Below are 16,274 nucleotides of genomic sequence, written 5' to 3'. Positions count from 1 at the left end.
TCAAGGCACTAGTCATAGATCTTACAATATAAGCCAAATCAGACATTACAGAGGATATTTTTATCTGCACAAGTATGATCGGAAACTGAAATAGAGATCAGGACACTGAATGACACTAAACAAATATGAACAGTGCATACTATTTATGAGAGAAGCACAAAAAAGAAATTATGTCTTGCCATAACATTCCATCTGTGTTGTTCATCTTCTTTCATTCATCACTGATCGGTTCAGTTCCGAGCCCTCAGAACCAAGTCGGCCTTTTCACCAAGCTCGCACCAGCCAAAAAACTCTCGAGCTAAGTCTCTACTCAGAATGCCCTTCTCCTTGGTAACTCAGATTGAGTTTGCTAGAGTAAGAGAAGTAAAGCCGAGGCCACTTCTGCGCAAATACCCCAGGACACCACTTAGACCCAAAGCATCCCCCAGGAGCCTTTGGAAGGGGTAGGAGGGTGAGAAGTGTTGAATGAAAGAAGATGAACACAGATGGAACGTTATGGTAAGACATAACTTCTTTATCTGATGTTGTTAATCTTCTTTCCATTCATCACCGATTGGACAGAATCCCAAGCTACCTTGAGGTCCATGGGCGGCCCTTATGGATGAACATTCCTGAGCACCACTGAGCCGAAGGCCGCTCTTCCTCTGCAGACCAAGTCCAATTTGTAATGATTGATAAAGGTACAAGGCTTAGCGCAAGCAGTTGCTGCGTAGATGTCATCCATGGAAGCCCTGGAATGGAAAGCAACAGATGTTGCCATAGATCTAGTGGAGTGAGCTTTAACTTTTGGCATAGGTTCGTTACTGAGGGAATAGATGAAATGTATGCAGTCCCTTAGCCATTTTGATAATGTAACCTTGGAAACAGCATTGTCCATTCTGGGCCCAAAAAAGGAGATGAAAAGCTGTTCAGATTTACAGACAGGTTTGGTCCTGTCTAGGTAAAATCTCAGTTGCCTATGTACATCCAAAGAGTGAAGGCAGTACTCTCCTCTATTGGCAAAATTCAGAAAGAACATTGGTAGATCAATGGTCTGGTTTATGGAGAATTCAGAAAACTTTGGGGAGGAAGGATGGATTCATCTGAAGTGATACTTTGTCTTTATGAAAGACCAGATAAGGCCTCTTGATACACAATGCCTGCATCTCTGAGACCCTTCTGGCAGACGTGATGGCTATCAAGAAAACAGATTTCTTGATATACTGGAAAATATTAGGGCTCAACCAAACACCCTAATAATGGGCGATTTCAACTACCCTGCCATTAACTGGGAAAACCACTCATGTACCAACTCCTTTGCTCAACGCTTTCTTGAATTCATAAATTCCAATGCCCTGGATCAACTTATCCACACTCCACCAGGGGCAACAATACCCTAGACCTAGTCATTACCAACATGAGTGACCGGTGTTCCACACCTGAATTCAACTCCTCGTTGGTCAGATCCGACCATAAGCTAATCACCCTAAACATCCGCATCACGCCCCTACCCACCATTAAGGAAATCATGGTAAACAATTTCTCCAAAACCAACTTCATGCTTCTTAAGACAGAAGTGGCGAACTTCATGACACCCATGCAGATGGACAATACAGTTAAGACTGCTGAAATCTTACACAAATGCACTCTACAAGCACTTACACGAGTGCTATCCCAAACAGAACCAAGAGGCTATCCTCCAAAAAAAGTAAGCCAATCTGGTGGTCCCCTGCCATAAACAAACTCTACAACAGAAGGAAAAAAATTTTGCAAAAGGGAGTAAAAATCCCATGAGTGGAGGAGCTCCCTGGTCAGCCTCAGTAAGTCGCTGAGATTCCTTATAAGATTCTCCAAAGCTAGCTACGAAAACAAAATCGTCACTGATTCTATGGGCAACCACAAAGCATTCTATAGCTATGTCAAGAATCTCAATGGCAACACACAGATCTGCTCTGAGTTGCAGCACAACGGCATGAAAATTACAGAACCAACTGATATTGCCAACCTCCTGGCAGATAGGTTCAGTGCTAACTTTACCCCCTCTCACCACCTAAAGGGCCCATATCTATACAGGAAGAATGCAGAGTCCCTGCAATCACATCTATGCAGGTAAAAGCTGCACTCTCTAAAACTAAAAACACAGCATCCATGTGACCAGACAACATCCCAGGCTGCGTTTTACATGAACTTCAGAATGAACTGGCTCCCCACCTAAGCACCATGTTCAATCATAGTCTCACGTCAGGCTTTGTGCCCACTGAATGGCACACAGCAACAGTTATCCCACTCCACAAAGGGGGAGCCACCACTGATCCTGGGAACTATCACCCTATTAGCCTGACAAACCTGGTCTACAAGGCCATGGAATGTATCATCATGGAACTCATAAACAAAGACATTGGTAATCTCCTAACTCTGGACCCCACCCAGTTCGGTTTGTGAAAGGCAGATCATGAACTCTGAACCTGATCGACTTCTTTGAAGCAGTCACCAAAGCCATAGACGAGGGTAAGGTGGTTCACACAGCCTATCTTGACCTTGCTAAGGCTTTCTACACCATCTCCCATTCTGGGATTATAGTTAAACTAACTAAACTAGGTATAAATGATAAGTCACAAGATGGGTTGCCAACTGGCTCACTGACAGAACCCACACTGTAAAAGTTGAAGACTCCAAATCTGACTTCAAACCAGTGACAAGTGGAGTACCACAGGGTTCAGTCCTGGGGCGTCTCCTGTTTAATAGCTACTTCTCTGAAGTACAGGCCAACACAGAAGGCCTCTGGCTAATGAAGTTCGCAGATGACTGCAAACTAGGAGCCCTACTCGAGTCCCCAAATGATGTGGACATTCTACAGAGGGGCCTCACTGAGAGAGTTGCCTGGTGTCAAAGGCATGGCCTCAAGCTCAATGCCAAAAAGTGCATTGTCATCCCCTTTGGTAAAAACTCTGTACCCATGAACTACCACATAAACAGCAGTCTACTTAATGCCGAATGTGTGATAAGAGACCTTAGGACCCAGGTGGACAGTAGTCACTCCTTTGATAATCACATCGCCGCAGTAGTCAGGAAATCCTTCTATGTGGCACACCTCATCACAAAAGGGTTCTCATCCAGGAAAAGAGAGGTCATTGTTCCCCCCTCTACTCGGCACTCATTAGACCCATTATAGAGTACAACGCCCCTTTTGGAATGTACTTCACAAGCTATCTGTAGCAGCTGGAAAGGCCACAGAAGTACCTCACAAAGAGGATTACTGGCCTCAAACAGATGCCCTACACTGGCAGTCTCAAAAAAACTCCAGCTTTACTCTGTAGCATATCGCCTACTCTGAGGAGATCTCTGCCTAACATATAAAGCTATGTTAAACCCAGGGCTGTTGGACATGCTACACCTAAAGGAATCCCAATCCCTCCAAGCTACATGCTCTAGGGACCTAAACCTTGTCACCACAATAAACAGGACATGCTGGAGGGATATATTCCTGTCCCAGACACTTCCTATACTCTGGAACAAGCTACCTATCTATGTCAAGCAAAGTTCATTAGCACTCCAAGAAAAAGCTTGATGAGTGGATGGGAAATAGGAAATACACCCCAGGGATCACTTCTGTGGCTCTGCTCGACAGGGGCACAGGAAATTAACTTTCTTGGGTGGCATAAGCCAGGGAACCTTGTTGGCTAGGCTTACTTCGGCCCTTGGGCAGATAGCCTAGTACCTACCTATGAACCTATAAGACAAAACTTTAAGTCACACTTCACAGTAGGTTCAAAAGGTTTTTGAGTCAAAGACTGAAGGACTAAAGTGAGGTTCCATGGTTCCACGGGCTGTCTGACAGGAGGCCTGATATGCAAGGTCCCCTTGAGGAAGGCCTTGCATAGGTAAAGAAATAAGAGGGGTGCTCTTTATAGGGTCTATATTAGAACACCGAACATTTGAAATGTTGACTGTTCTAATATCGACCAGTTTTCAGCAAACGCTGAAAATATCTTAGAAACAGGAAACTGAATTCTTTCCTAGGGAAATAATTCGGTTGTCCGGTTCTGTTGCTTCGATATTTTCAGCGCTCTGGTGGAAAGTTACGGGTCGGGTTCAGGTAAGTGTGCGATTGTGTGGACGTGTGGGTTAGGGCACGGTTCAGGTAAGTGTGCGATTGTGTGGATGTGTGGGTTAGGTGAGTTAGGGTTAGGGCGCTGGTGAGGTGACTGTGCGATATTAACGGACCTTAGGGTTAGGGTTTGGGTTAAGGTAAGTGGATAGTTAGTGGTGTATGTATAGTTTAGTGTAGGGTTAGGTGTAAGAGTTTAGGTGTATGTGTGTGGATTGCTGTTTGTTTGGTGTGCTTGTGTTGTGTCTATGTGTTTTGGAACAACCTAGGAAAAAATGTTCGATGTTTTTATTTTTTGATTGCTAGGGTTCGATATTAGAACACTCAATATTTTGAATGGTCGGTGTTCTAGTATAGACCCCATCTATACCATTGTGGAAATTAGAAATTGCCGCTAGGTGTACTCGTATGGTAGAGGCAGAGGCTCCATTATCAAAAAACCTAGCCAAGTATTGACGCACTGCACTTACTGGAGCAGAATACGAGTCTAGCATGTTATCCTTGGACCAAATAGAGAACCTTTTCCATTTATCCTGATACAGTCTTCTTGTGGATGGTTTATGAGAGGCCAGAATGATGTCTCTAACAGGCGAGGAGAGATTAGCTTGCCTGGTAACTAATGGAAGTGGAGAAACCAAGCTGTCAGCTTGAGACTGGGCAGATTTGGGTGACTCAACCCTTGGGGGTGAGTAATCAGATCTGGTAGAGGGTCCAGAATCCATGGCGGGTATACTAGGTGAGGCCGAAGGAAGGGGAACCAAACTTGTTGAGGCCAGAACGGAGCTATGAGGATCACCTTGCTTCTCAACTGAAGAGCTTTCTTTAGAAATTGTGGAATGGAATCAGGGGAATGGGAGGATAAGTGTAAAGAAGTCCTGTGAGCCAATCATGGAGTACAGCGTCCCTCAGGAACTCGCCCTCCGGAGGAAGTATGGCGAAATAGCTGCTGCACTTGTTGTTCGATGGGGAGGTGAAAAGACCACAACAAGGCTGGCCCCAGTGGCTGAACATCTCTGTCGCCACCTTGGGATTGTGGGACCAATCATGAGGCAGGAAGATGCATCTGCTCAGTTTGTCCACAATTCCATTGGAGCTCCCTGAGATATGCATTGCTATCAGAAAGCGGTTGGAAGCTATCGCCCACTGCCAAATTCTCATGGCTTCTCGACATAGGGGGTAGGACTTGGTTCTTCCTTGCTTGTTGATATACCAGACCACTGACATATTGTCTGACTGCACTGCAATTGTCCGAGAAGGGAGAGCTGAATGAAAGGCCTGCAACGCTAACAGCACTGCTCTCAGTTCCAGAACACTGACATGCAGGTGGGCCTTTGAAATGGACCATGTGCCTTGGACTGTCTTTCCCTGAAAATGCCCCCCCCCCCCCACACACACACACACACACACACAATCAGGGAAGCATCCATGGTTACAATGGCTCTGGGCTGAGGGAATTGAAATGGGCGACTCCAAAGTTCTATGTCTGGCCTCATCCACCAAAGGAGGTCCTGTTTGCAGGAGTTGGTTATTCGAATCTGGTAACAGAGGGGGTGATAGTTTGGGAACCATTGACAAAGGAGGAGCCATTGCAGGATCCGCATATGTAGCTTTGCTAGAGGCACTATTGGAATTAAAGCTGCCATAGAGCCCAGGGCCTGAAGACATTCCCTTGCTGAAACTTTCGTTTGAGAGAGTATCACTCGGAGGTGGAGCCTCAGTCAGTGGAGTCTGTGAATTGGGAGCGACACTAGACAGGACTGGGTATTGAACACTGCTCCAATGAATTCTATTTGTTGTGTAGGAGTAAGTTTTGATTTCCCCCATTGTATCATTATTCCCAACAATTTTGCCAGAGAGTATAATGCAGTGCTGTTACCAGAAGATGCTTGGTGGGGGCGGTGAGGAGCCAGTCGTCCAGATATGGAAACACCCGGAATCCCCATAGTCTCAAGTGAGCTGTGACCACTGCCATGTATTTCGTGAATACTCTGTGGGCTGTAGAGAGACCGAACGGCAGGGCACGAAATTGATAAAAGACTGGCCCCTAGCCGGAAGCAAATAAGACTCCTGGAGATTTTGTCCATCTTGATGTGGTAACACGCGTCCTGGAGATCTATCGAGCACATCCAATTGCCTTCTCTTAAAAAGGGAAGAATGGACTGAACCGTGACCATTCAGAATTTGGTTTGGGTGACATTAGACTTGTTTAAGCTGCTAAGATCTAAAATGGGCCTCCAGTCCCATGTCTCTTTTGGCACCAAAAAGAATCTTGAGTAAAATCCGGATCCGCGTTGGTCTGGTGGGACTGGTTGGATGACTCTTTTTTGAGAGAGCTTTATAATCTCTGAATCTGCTTCTTCGCTTTGACTGGGTGGAACGTCGGGAAGTTTTCTTGGAAGGTTTGTTTGACGAGAAACGGGAATGGTGTAACCTTTGGTGATGCACCCAACGATCTGTGGTAATAGATTGCCAGGCAGCTTGGTGCAGACAGAAACGACCCCGACTGCTTCCAGAGGTAAGCAATCGGGCTTGCTCCTCAGGAGCGCTGGTAAGGCTGTCCAGAGAAGGAATCCCTGGAGTCTTGGTTACGAGGACCCCTTCTGCCTCTATAGGGGCAGTCTTCTGGAATTGTTACCCCCTCTGCCCCTGGGGATATCATCACCACATGCAGCACGGAAAAGATCCTGAGATTTTTTTGTGCCACATTTTCCCACTCCTCTGATTCCTGGAGCAGGTACATTGAAGATTGGAAAACCGTAGGCCTATGACAGACAGGGTCTTTCCATCTTGCTCGCACCTGGCTAGCGTGTCCTTCACTTTGGAACCAAAAAGGGACAAAGCTTCGATGGGAGCATTCAAAAAGGAAGACTTGAAGGGGTCCGCGAGGTCACAAATGCGCACCCGGGCATGTCACCTCATGACAAGGCCTGAACCACTGCTCTAGCCACCCCTTCAGTCGCACGTGAAAGCAACCTCATGGATGAGTTGGATACTGATACCAGGGTTGCGAGCTGCGAGGCCACTTTGTCAATGACCTCGTCAGACAACTGTCCTGCGAGTGTCACAGAGAGTTCGGAGATCAAGTCCCTCAGGAGTATCGTGAAATGTGCCAAACAGTTCAGGGACCATATAGCTGAGGTTCCTGATGCAAAAATTTGCTTCCCAAGTCTGCCCACCACCTGGGACTCTCTGTTGAGCAGTTGGACAGCGGGACTTTCCTCAGTCAAGTCCTTTTTCATGGCTGCTGCCACCACCACCACCACTATAGCATCAACAGGTAACCCTTTGGACCAGTGCGCGTTCTCCTTGGGAAAGGAAAGAATTTTGTCTAGTCTCCGAGGGATTGCCTCAATGGAATCAAGGTTCTTCCAAGCTCGATGCACAATGAACTGGACGAGCTCGTTGGCAGCCAGCGTGACCCAAGAGGTAGAAGGCTGGGCGTGGAAAGCCTGCAGTAACATGGACTCCTCAGATGAAGGGTTGGAGGGCTTCCAGTCACCTCTCTGCTTTAGCATTTTCAGAATGTCTCCGAAGGAGACATCAGGAGGTGACCGAGGGGACACTTTATCATCATCATAATCCGTGGCTTCAGTTAAGGACTCCTTGGGTGAGTCCATGTGCTTCTTCTTGCATGTCCTCTTTCAAGGGGGCTCCTCAGTAGGGATCTCTGAGGAGGACTCGGAAGAGCGGGTACCCTGAACAGGGGTGCCCTGCGGCTTCTCTGCCCGGTGTCCTGGGGGGGGTGGTCTGTGTTAGCTGTAGTTCATGGGGTGAAAACTGGGGTTCTGCATCAAAGGAGTGCTTCCAGAAGCGAGAGCCTCTCCATCGTGTGGAAAGGCAGGCCCGCTCGAAGAGGAATGGGAGCCCAAAACCAAGAAAGACAACCTTAGAACCAGGGTCACACCCCGCTCTGACGAACCTGCCCCCACAGATGGAGCCTCAAGCAGGATCGGTGTGGAAGTGGCTATCAGCACCGAGGATGGAACCAAGGAGAAAGACAGCTGCGTGCCTCAGGCCAAAGCGCCCGTCCCCCAATTCTCAGATTGAGGAAGGACCGGTTCCACAGGAACCGAAGACCAAAGGGGCAAACTCGGAGCCAGAGTGAGGTGCACTGTAGGCACCAAGGTGATGGGTTCCAAGAAGGATATTGGAGCAAAAGGCTTCGGAACAGAGATGGTCGAAGGAGTGTAAGATGGAGTCCGTGGATAAACCAAACCAAGTCCTGCAGGTGGATGGATCTCAGTGTGGGTATCCCCCTGGCGAACAACAGCTGGTCCACAAGATGCACCACGTCATGTTCTGGTCCTGGTGGGTCTAGTGGATACTCCGGACAGAGAGTCAGGATGTTCAATGAACGGGCTATCCACCTGGTCCAGGAATGGATGTACGGAAGGGGAGTATCGGGTTCATGGTGCAAGGTCTGCCGGCACCAAAGTCTCTAGTTTCAAGACCAGGAGTAAAGGGGTCAAATCCAGTGTCGTCGGGTACAACTCTCAGTGCCGAAGTGGGACTTGGAGCTGAAACGGTCAGTTCCAAAATCGTAACTAATGGAGTCGAAAGTGTGCCCTGAGCCGAACTGGCCGCAAGTGTTGAAGTCAAAATAGGAGTAGTGAGGTCTATAATCGGTGCTGGAGACAGGACTGGTGCCAAAACTGGCGCCGGTATTGAAGGTTTTGAGATGCTCAGAGCCGAGGAAGACTGAGCCGTAGAGGCAGACTTATGCTCCGAAGACAACTTTGGGACCTTTGATTTCACAGGCTTGCCCTTTTCACCCGATGGTGAGGAGGGAACAGAGTGGGACCTCTTTTTGTCTTAGTGGGAGGGGTTGAGACCTCTATCGCAGAAATGGCCTCTGAAAAGGGAGACTTGAGTAACTCTTTCAGTATCAGTTTATTTCTGCGCTCATTAAGAGTGCGTTGACTGAAACTCTGGCAAATGTCACACAGAGGCTGCAACAAAAGGTGGGGTATGCCCAAACATTATAAACAGTTATTGTGAGAATCACTATTAGGTAACTTGCCATTACATGAAGCACAATGCTTAAAACCTGAAGTACTTTTCTTATCGAACATCTTGACATACAGACACCACAAGCCAACAGCACAATCCAGTTAGAACAAAAGTCAAACACAGTTTAAAGAAGTCAGAATTGTACCAATACAGTGATATGTAGGACAGAAAAAGTACAGTTTTGTACCTACCATAAATGTAGATGTTCGAGTGCTAATACAGCTGCAGTCATAACAGATGGGTTCTCCTGCCGTCAGGCGGGTCCTCGGTCAGCCGAATTCCAAAGTCTAGGTCCGGCGTCGGTTGTCGTCGCTTCTTCCCCGACGTCAGTGTGACAGGGGTATAAAAGAACCAGCCGACGCCATTTTCTTCAGGTTTTCTTGCCCCAGATGTCAGGTGCCCCCAGAAGGAAGGCAATACATAAATTTATGTAATAATGCAATGCAATATAATCAAAAAACAGTAGTTGCAAGCAAATACACCATAAATGAATACCCCAATCAGGTTGTATGAGGAGGTGTTAGCCAACAGGCCTGTCCCAAGAGGGGAAGGAGGGAGGGAAACCTGGACTGCAGCTGTATTAGCACTCGAACATCTACATTTATGGTAGGTACAAAACTGTACTATGTTCATCGTGCAGACAGCTGCAGTCATAACAGATGGGTAGAATCCCAAAGCTAAAAAAGGGGTGGTAGGCACTAGGTGGAACTAGGAGGAGCCAGGATGCCCTGCAAGACTGCAGTGGCAAAGCCTGCTCTAGTTTTGGAGTATAATGGTAGGTGATAGTGCTTGGAGAAGGTATGCACAGAACTCCAAGTGGCTGCTTCCAAAATATCTTTGGTAGGAACCCCTCTGAGGAAAGCTGCAGAGGTAGCTGTGGCCCTTGTGGAGTGAGATCTGATGCCTGCAGGTACAGTTTTACCATGAAAGGAGTAACAAAAGCGTATGCAGTGGGCTATCCATTTTGAGATTGTCTGTTTGGAAATTGGCTTCCCTTGAGCTCCTGTAGCATAGGACACAAAGAGTTGCTCTGATTTTCTGAAAGGCTTTGTTCTGTCCAAATAATAATGCAGCTGTCTGTGGATGTCCAAGGAATGTAGTAGTCTCTCCCCTTTGTTTTGAGGATTAGTGTAAAAGGTAGGTACGTGGATAGCCTGATTCAAAGCTACCCTGGATACCACCTTTGGCATAAAGGACAGATTGGTTCGTAAGGAAACTCTGTCCTGATGGAAAATGATGAAAGGCTGCACAGCCATGAGGGCTTGTAGTTCCGATACCCTGCGAACTGAGGTGATAGCCAGAAGGAAGGCTGTTTTCCAGGACAAATATTGCAATTCTGTTGAGGCAGCTGGCTCAAAAGGAGGCAAGGTCAGTTTTTCTAGAATGAAATTGAGGTCCCAAGCAGGTACTGGTTGTTTCCTTGGGGGGGTTTATATTCTTAGCCCCTCTGAGGAACTGTCTTAAGAGGGGGTGAGAGAATAAAGGAGGATCAGTGTTGTATTCTGCAGAAATGGCTGAGGCATGGATTTTGATGGAGGAGAATGAAAGTCCACCGCTTAGCATCTCAGCTAGATACTGTAATATCTGAGGTAAATTCAGTATTCCAGGATTCTGGCCCTTTTTCTCATTCCAGGCACAAAACCGTTTCCATTTTGCGGAGTAAGCTTTTCTAGTAGAAGGCCTTCTGGCCTCCAAAATGACATCCTGCACCTCCTTGGAGAGTAGGGTCTGTTGTGAAGTTAAGGAATCTTCCATGCGGCCAGATTGAGTGTTTTCAGCTGACTGTGAAGAGTTTTGAAACTGTACTGAGTCAGAAGAAGAGGCATTAGAGGTAGGGTCCATGGTGGGGAATGCGTCAGGCTCCTCAGGAGTGGGTACCAGTGTTGTCTTGGCCAGTCTGGAGCAATGAGAATCATCTTTGGTCTGTCTGCTCTGGTTTTTAATAGAACTTTGGGCAGCAGAGGAAGAGGTGGTAAGGCATAAACTGTCATTGTTGTCCAACTGAAAGAGAGTGCGTCCAATCTCCAGGCCTGTGGATGAAAAGTCCTTGAGCAGAATTTTGCCAATTGGTGATTTTTGTGGGAGGCAGAGAGATCTATGTCTGGCCTGCCCCATGCTTGAATTATCTCTGTACAAACTTGAGGATGCAACTTCCATTCATGTGGATCTGTCATATTTCTGCTTAGGTTGTCTGCCAGCGTGTTTTCCTTGCCTGGCAAGTACTGTGCTTGAAGGTCGATTCGTAATTCCAGAGCCATGTTCCAAAGAGACATGGCCAGCCTGCATAGGGGGTATGAATGGGTTCCTCCCTGTTTGTTTATGTACCACATTACTGTGGTGTTGTCTGTCCTTGTCAATAGTTGACCTGGATGCAGAAGGTCTTTGAAAGCTATAATAGCATTTATTACTGCTAGCATTTCCTTTTGATTGATGTGTAGGTGCTTTTCTTTTTGGGACCATTTGCCCTGAATGCACCGATCTGTCATGTGCGACCCCCAGGCGTAGTCCGAGGCGTCTGTTGTGATGACTTGATTTGCTTGAGGCTTGCAGAATGGGAGACCTGTGTTTCTTTGGCATGCTTGAGCCCACCACAGAAATTCCTTTTGAAGACATGGAATCAGTGGTATTATTGTTTCCAAACTGTGGCTGTGTTGAGACCATAGGTTTTTCAGGTACCACTGAAGTTTCCTCATATGCAGCTTTGCACATGGGATTAGCAGGATGCAAGATGCCATGAATCCCAGAGCCTGCAGGATTTTCCTTGCAGTCAGCCTGGTGAAATTTGCTAGTTTTCTGAAGTATTGAGTTAGTTGCCCCTGTTTCTCTGGCGTGAGGTAGGCCATCTGGGTGTTTGTGTCCAAGTTGGCACCTGGGAAAATTATTGTTTGAGAAGGTATTAGCCTTGATTTCTTTTTGTTGACTGTGTATCCCAGAGAATTCAACAACATTATTACAAAAGCCAGATGTTTCAGAAGTATGTGCTTGGATCAGGCAGTCGTCCAAATATGGGTATATTTGTATCCCTTGAAGTCTGCAGTAGGCAATTACTGATGCCAGGCATTTCGTGAATACTCTGGACGCAGTAGATAAGCCAAAGGACAATGCAGAGAATTGATAATGGGTTGAACCTGCAAGAAATCTGAGGTATCTTCTGCAATCTTGTCTGATTGGGACATGCAGGTATGCCTCCTTGAGTTCCAATGTTACCAGCCAAGACTCCTTGCCCAGCATGGGAAGAGGCTGCTGTAATGTGAGCATCTTGAATTTTGGCACGAGTAAAAATGTGTTTAGGATGGATAGGTCCAAAATATGTCTCCAATCTTTTCCCTTCCTTGGTACAAGTAATAGTCTGGAGTGAAAACCTTGACCTTGTTCTTGTGTAGGTACCTCTTCAATAGCTTTCATGTCCATGAGGTCTGAAATTTGTTTTTGTGCCTCTGCCCTCTGATTGTGCGGCATGTTTGGCATGCCTCTCATTTCTGGAAGGGTGTGAAAATGGAATCTGTATCCTCTGTTTATAATGTCCAGGATTCATTTGTCTTTTGTAACAATATGCCAATTTTTCGAAAATAATGCCAGTTTTCCGCCTAAAGGTGCTGCCATTTGAGCCTTGCTTGGCATGCAAAGGGGAAAGTCATTGGGTCTGCTTTCTGAATGGCTGTGAACTATTCTCACCACCTCTTTGTGTAGGAGCTTGCCATTGTCTGCCTCTAAACGATCCTTGAGATTGCCCTCTGCCCCTTGGGCGCCTGTATCTACCTCTTTGGGGTCTGTCCGTGGCTGGAAAGGACCAATTTTTGGAAGGCCAATTTCTACTGAAACGTGGAGGTTGTACCTGTAGGAAATCTTTCACTGTTTGCATTAATTTAGCCTTTTCCTCCATTTTCTTTAATACCTCCTCAGCTTTAACACCAAATAATACATCTTTTTGCAGAGGGGTATCTAGTAATTTAGCTTTGACATGATCTGGTAAGGTTTGCTCTTTGTGCCAGGCATGTCTATGTATGACTGATCCTGTAACAGCAGCTCTACATGAGGCCTCTAAAGCATCAAAACCACATTGCAAGGGATGTTTACCCACTTGTTCTGCACTATGCATCAAATCATGCAACTCCTTCAAGTCTGGTTGTTCAGGTTGTGACATTTTGCTTCTCAACTGTGATAACAGAAACTGTTGGTACTTTAACATATGGAACTGGCAGTTTAATGTCCTCATGGTTAAGGTGGCCGAGGTGTATACCTTTTCCCCCCATCTTTCTAAAGCTCTGGAATCTCTTTCTGAAGGTAATGGATTTTTAGCAGTGGAGGCCTTAATTCCCTTGGGGCCCTGTGAGATAGTGGAGTCTGAGTACTCTTGGCCTTCCCAGTGGAAGTGTTCCCTCAAGGTATGCAAGGTTTCCCCAAAAGAGTAATCCTCAGGGGGGGAGTCAGAGGGAATGGACTCCTCTGCATCAGAATCCTCAAAAGGGGAGTATGAATGTTCCTGGTCATCAGAATGCTCTGAAATAATGGAGGCCTGGTCCGAGGAGGAGGATTCTTCCTCCACTCTGGGCCTTTTGTCCGGGGGGGGGGGTTGAGAACCCCTGATATGAGTAATCAAATCCTCAGCCATTTTGAGCATCTGCTTTTTAGGCATGGGGCCTTGAGAAGGGCCCTGTGGAGCTTGTCTCTTAGTATGCATGGCTGCTTTAGACTTAGTGAAAGCCTTGATGGAAAAAGAAGAGGAAGGCCTGAAGACACCTTGAGAGGTAGCAGACCTGTCTAAACTCTGAGTTTTGGTATCGGTAGTCGGGGTGTGGACCGAAGAGCCTGCGATTTCAGGTACAGTAGACACCGCCAATGAAGTGTTGTCGGTAGTCAGGGGCTGCGTAGGCGCCTCACTGAGAACCGGACCACCTGTAGTCGGCTTTGGCGTGGTGTCGGCAGAAGCCGCGGACCTCGTATGTCGGTCCTTATCTTTGCGTCTTTTACTCAAAACTGGAGTCGGAGTATCCGACAACATAATGTAATTACATTTTTTGACAAAATAGTGTTGGGCGAACTCTGCCCGATGCTTAATGGTGCGTCTGTTGAATGTAGCACAAAAACGACAGGCCGAGACGTCGTGGTCTGGGCCTAAGCAAAGAATGCAGAGGGAATGAAAATCCTTATGCGGTATTTGCTTCCCACATGAAATGCAATTATTAACTTTGTCTGACATCGGTCTGAGGCAAGAAAAGTTTCCCCAACGGGGTACTTAGCTTTCAAGAAGACTTCGGTTGCAAAATATTCGTAATCTCAGGAGCTGGCCGACCGGCACTTGCGAACTGCTTCTGCTTCGGGGACCGCGCGGCAAGAAAGACTGAAGAAAATGGCGTTGGCTGGTTCTTTTATACCCCTGTTGCACTGACGTCAGGGAAGAAGTGACGACAACCGATGCCGGACCTAGACTTTGGAATTCAGCTGACCGAGGACCCGTGACGGCAGGAGAACCCATCTGTTATGACTGCAGCTGTATGCACAATGAACATCAGAAACACCTTACTAAAAACCAAAGCTAACAAGTTAGACAGGAAGAAAATACCAGCTATGTTATTGAAGGAATACCACAAGGGTAACGGAGGAAAGGCCTTACCAATAATGGTACTTGAAAGTTTACCAACGGTAACAACGGGTACAGTAAGGAGGAAAAAAACAAGGTCAGACAGAATAAAACACACTAGAAATACTACTCGCTCAATAAAATATGAAGATATCAAAAATTTTTCACACAAATATCAAAGTTCCACTTAGCCGAGAGCTCGGCTGAAACGCGGCTTTATGGCTATGCGCCAAACAAGATCTGAGGTAACAGGGAGAGGACATTCTGGGTAGAGACTCAGCTCAAGAGTGTTTTGGCTGGAGTGAGCTTGGTAAAAGGCCGACTCGGTTCCGAGGGCTCAGAACCGGACCCATCAGTGATGAATGGAAAGAAAATTAGCATCATCAGATTAAATGTTAGAAGAAAAACTAGTAACTTTTTTTACTGCAGTCACTGACAAAAAAAAAAATGGAGAGAAAAAGATTCTAGCCAAGCGTTAACACTGACCTACAAATGCATTTATCGAAAAAGGCACAATGACAAGATATCAAGAGATTCTTTGGGTAATATGGAAGATACCAGAGAAAGAAGAAAATGTATAACAATTCCAGGAGTACTGACACGGAGACAGAAATGCAGTTACTTTAAGAAACTAAAATGCTGGCAACACAAAAGCTAAAATACTCACTAAGGAAAGAAATTCAGTTTTACTTTTCTTTTAAGGAAAATACATTGCAAACAAGCCTTAATGCTCAAAGCTGATGAGAAACTGCCTCCTAACCAGCTCAGAAAGCAAAGCTGACAACAGAGGACAGTAAAGTTCAGAAAAAGAAGACAACATAATGTACTGGTCTGGAATGTCAAGCAGCACACTGTGCCATCTGCAGTAGATATCATGACAAGAATCTTACAAAAGTGATAATAGTAAATCAAGTACTGGACCTATCCATGAAATTGAAGGGATACAGATTTCGAGTACAGATAAGCCATGCACAGCTCATGTGTGTAGATTATTAATTCAAGTTCCCTGAAATAATCAAAATGACAGACACAAAAAGTGGGACTTGGGCATTAATATTTACATTCTTTTTTGTACACCTTTACTAAATTCACACTGTGTTATCAGTGACATGATACACACGCAGTTATAGAACATCGTTATAAGCCTTTGTAAACATTTAGATTAGTTTCTTGCACTACACGCATTTTCCTTATTAACAATTATCATCTACTCCAATACTACATACATTTCTCAAGCCCTGTCTACCCTTTTCACTCCTATTCCTGAACATCATGCATGCAAAATGTAACCATCAAGAATCACAAACACTCCTCAAGCAGTGCCCCAAAAAGACCAGATGTCCAGAGAAAACAGTCCTGATAAACTGTCAAGTTGTAGAAGCCCACTGAAAAAACTGCACAGAAAGATGACTGTTTGAGAGCTGAATATGATTCTAAGAAATGAATAGTTTAGGACTGTTATCCCTAAATGTGAAAAAAAGTATTATTTTTGGTATAAACAATCCAGGACATGCTCAGTCTAAAATAACAGTTAATTTAAAATTGTCAATGTCATGCATGTTACCTCAGATATTACACCTAATATGTATACTTTAT

The 16,274-nt window shown here is 45.8% G+C and overlaps 1 protein-coding gene across 2 annotated transcripts in view; it reads right to left on the bottom strand.

Annotated features, from left to right (window-relative positions):
• The window catches only part of CLPX (caseinolytic mitochondrial matrix peptidase chaperone subunit X), a 1,745,917-nt gene that overhangs the window by 166,141 nt on the left and 1,563,502 nt on the right, over positions 1-16,274 (bottom strand). The gene's annotated exons all lie outside the window — the stretch shown is intronic.

The sequence above is a fragment of the Protopterus annectens genome, chromosome 7.part1 (genome assembly GCF_019279795.1).
Source record: "Protopterus annectens isolate FY-2018-M chromosome 7.part1, PAN1.0, whole genome shotgun sequence".
Lineage (NCBI taxonomy): Eukaryota > Metazoa > Chordata > Ceratodontiformes > Protopteridae > Protopterus > Protopterus annectens.
Note: the sequence above shows the minus strand (reverse complement) of the source record. Positions and strands in the feature narration are given on the sequence as shown.